The following is a 4,212-nucleotide window of genomic DNA, read 5'->3' as shown; positions in this document are numbered from 1 at the left end:
CTTATGGAAGTTATTGTCTTGGAATACTTGCTTCCCATGGTGTGTGGAGTGCAACCATTAATAGTTTTAGTGGAGATTTGGAGGAGAAGAAGACTAGACTGTTCAAGCTGCCTTTGGATAATTATTGTGCGTCTCTCCTTTTATCTCTCGCGGGAAAGTGACATATCCAACATTAGAAGTCTGGGACAAAACTTGGATTTTGTTTTACGAATATCGAATAAAAGATGAAACAGTTTCTTAAACAGTATTTGATCCTAACAAGATTATAACATTTTTTGTTTCAAACAAAGAGCTATTATTTTGTCTATCAAGACGTTGCACATGATTAATATAGCTTAAGCCATTATGTTCGATTATAGCAAACCAAATTAACTGATTTGCACATAATCGAGCAAAAATTAATACTTATTTCATGTTGCATAAAGTGGCAAGACAATAAATCAAAATGAAACTTATACAAAAGAAACAAAATAGGAGCATTTGCAAGGATTACTCAACTGTTGGAAGATGCATAAAATGGTTAAAGAATACAGAGCCAATAGAAGAATTCAAATTGAAATTTTCCACCGGAATGATGGGAAACAACAGAATAATACCCAAGTCTAACTTTTCCTTTCAATTTGAACAAAGAGAAGACAAACCAAATCAAGCAATACGAAGAATGGACATCAAGCATATCAACCAAACAAAAACAAGAAGTTAAGAATAAGTCAAACACACAAGACACAACGATTTACGTGGAGAACCCTTTGATGTGAAGAGTAAAAAATCACAGGACCAAAAGCTCCACTATAAACACCAAGATTTACAAAATTGTTGTCCAAAATTGGCCACAAAACAAGCGCCAAACAACGAGCAACAACAAAACAAGATTGCACCAAAACTAGAGAATTAAAGGAAAACCTAGCAACAGCAAAAGTGGAGTTTGGCACAGGTCAAAGGGAAAAGCAAGGAGAAATTCTACGCTCCTTTGTTACAGAATTAATGGTCAGAAACTTGCCTTACTTAATCTCTTTCGAGATAAAGGTTCTTACCCTTCTTTTTCCGGCTAGCTCTAGCCCTATTTTCCCAAGGCGTTGGAAATCCAGATTTCACCCAAAAATGAGTTACTGTTCACGCCCCAAAACCAGAAGCTACAGAGCTACAAATCCGATCTCCACCGTTGAATTGAAATAACCAGATGGCTGAGAACTCATAGTTCAAATTTGAGCACGATCCAACGGTTAACAAAGCGGCAAACTCTGTCTGAAGCGGACTGCCTGAGCAGAAAATTTCCAGAAACAAAAACGGATTTTTTCTCTTTTTCTCTCAATCTCTAAAATGAATCTCTCTTGATTTTTTTCTCTTGTGTTTCTGAAAATAAGACCAGATAAACCTTGTATATGCCACATAATATTGGGTTTATGGGCTAAAGTGGGTTGGTCCTAATAAAACTTTTATTTATCCAAGGGAAAAAAAAGACAAGAGAAACTAATAATACTATTTCTTATTATAATGAGTTTCGAGTCATCTAGGTAGTTCACCAAATAAATGCAACTTCATAGATTACTAAGGAAACACTGCTATGGAGTAGCCATCAGAATCCATAACTTTCATTATAGTTCAAATATTCTTGTTCCTTTTGGTGATCATACTATAAACAAAGTGCAAACTCAATGCCTATTAACTGTCTAAACCATACTAAGAATAGATGTAAGCAACAAAACACTGACTGTAAATCACACCAGGAAGAAGCAAGAAGCTTCCGGTATACATCTTCAACAAGACAATCTCCGATGTTTAAGTGCTTAGTAATGCATAACGTATTGACATAAGCATTCAAGCATGACCAGTCATGAAACTAAGCGATTACAGTTTGCATTATGATGGAATTTGATACGAAACTTTATTACTCGTTCTAAGAAAAAAAGTTGAATGTTACCTGATACTTGTGCTGGTGGAAGGTAGCAGGTAACCGGTGGATTAGCCAAGGAGCAGTTCAGATGGGCCCAACAAAAAATGAATGGAGACATGCAAGCAGGTTTTCTCTCAATAATATGATAATAGTCTAAAAAGAAAGATCATATTTCATACTAGACTATGCTTACTATGTCATGTAACATCATAAGGTGTTCAACAGGAAATGGACAGAAATTCCATTGTGCAAAGGTAACTTCAGCCATTTATTTTGCATTTTCATTCTTCAAAGAAGGTTGACACATGGATGAGGGAATAAACGGTATCAAAGAAATACGTTATCAGGTATTCCTAGAGGCTCAAAATTATTCCATGTTTTGAAAAGACTTTCACTAATGATTTTCTATGCATGAAAAGATCTATTGAAAACGATACACAACATGTGAAACAACCGGACACCCCATATCCACAGGTAGAGCAACGCATGTTTTCAAAGTTAACATTCTTTCTATATACAACTCAAAACTTAGTAAAATAAATTATTACAAAAGCCAAAAATAAATATTCATATGATTCAGGAAATATAAGTGGAATTAACAAACACCTAAGGAAGGTATGTACCATTTTCACTTAGTTATCTCGGACTTATAAGCTCATCACTGGAGATATCATCCAAATTTGATGTTCCAACCTGAGCAACATTAGAACTGGCATCAACATCAGTGAAATCATTGATTAGCGGTAATAGCTCGCGAATAGGGAAGCTACTGTCTTCTTCAGGATAATCTGGAATGACAGGCTCTTGGAGATGAAGTGCATACTCCAAATTCCACAGCACATCGCTCATAGATGGCCTATCTAAACCAGAACCAGCTAAGCATTTCACCGTTGTTTCTCCAAACTTCCTGAGGGACTCTGGTCTTATTTTGACCAAAAGATTGGGATCTACGATTTGTTCCAATTGCCCCTTCTTCTGCGACTCCACTGCCCATTCAGTTAATCTAACCATATCCCTTAGAAAAGATTGAACTATGGCAGACCTAGCACAAAGAACTTCGAATAAAACAATACCGAAAGAATAAACATCAGATTTTTCTGTCAACTGTCCCCTATTAAAATATTCAGGGTCAATGTAGCCCATTGTTCCCATTATCCTTGTGGTATATCAAGGTCAGTCCCTTTTCTAGATATTCCAAAATCAGCAATTTTTGGCACAAAATTCTCATCAAGCAATATGTTTGCAGACTTGACATCACGATGTATAATTCTGCTAGTATGAAGGTAGTGGAGACCTCTGGCTGCTCCGATGCATATCTCCAGCCTCTGCTCCCAGCTCATATTGTGTAGACGTAGATCTGTCCCATACAAATGGCTCCTGAGGTTCCCATTCTCTAAATACTCAAAAATTAGAATCATCTCATTGTTATCATTACAATATCCAATCAATAAAACCAGATTGGGATGGCGGAAGCGGAACTGTGAGAGAATTTCAATTTCTGTTTGGAACTCTTCAAAAATTTGTTGGGATGTAGGACTATACCTTTTCAAGGCCACCTTTGTTCCATCACATAAAACACCCTTTGCAATGAAAAACTTGTCATCGAAGTTGTTAGTTGCTTCTTGCAAAGCTGCAAAAGGAAGTTGAAAACTTTCGTGAGGAACTCGATCACTTGTGTAAGTTGTTCCCTTTGAATGTTTGCTTCCATGGTGTGCTAAATCATTAATACATAAAGGAATCCATGCCTTTGACCTACTCCTAAACAAAATCATAATAAGGTTTCAAGTTGATAACAAATACTTTAAAGCAAAAACATGATCTAGAACAATTGCTAAGCATCTAGATGTAAACAAATAGTTTTAAATTATAATATAGCCACAAAAAAATAGTGTTAAATTTTTTTCTTTACACTAAGGTATGAAAGAAAAAATAAGAATAAGAATAAGAAACTCAAATAATTATAAATCAAAGAAGTCAAAAAATAATTTATGTATGAAAAAGATTAAAATATACCTTGACTTTGCCAGAAGAATCATACCCCTCAATAATTTTTAAGAAAATTAAAAGTCAAAAATATAAATTTAAAACTAATTTTTTCACTTCCGTTAAATGAAGGGTATATGTGAGCTCATTTTGTAATGGCAGGGGTATATGTGAGCCGTTTGTATAACTGTAAGGATATATATGAGTCACTTTAATAACAAGGGGCATATTAGCTCCAAATGATAAAGTTGAGGGGTATATCAAACCCTTTTCCCTTGATTTATTGAAGACTTTATAAGGTTTTTATATTGATATTAGATAATTTAAGGCCCGTG

General features: G+C 35.1%; 1 pseudogene; it reads right to left on the bottom strand.

The window, feature by feature from the left end:
* Positions 1–2,339: 2,339 nt before the first annotated feature.
* LOC102596431 (receptor-like protein kinase HERK 1) lies at positions 2,340–3,742 on the bottom strand (annotated as a pseudogene).
* Between the last annotated feature and the right edge of the window lie 470 nt (positions 3,743–4,212).

The sequence above is a fragment of the Solanum tuberosum genome, unplaced genomic scaffold (genome assembly GCF_000226075.1).
Source record: "Solanum tuberosum cultivar DM 1-3 516 R44 unplaced genomic scaffold, SolTub_3.0 contig00074, whole genome shotgun sequence".
NCBI lineage: Eukaryota > Viridiplantae > Streptophyta > Magnoliopsida > Solanales > Solanaceae > Solanum > Solanum tuberosum.
This window is presented reverse-complemented; position numbering and strand designations above follow the sequence as displayed.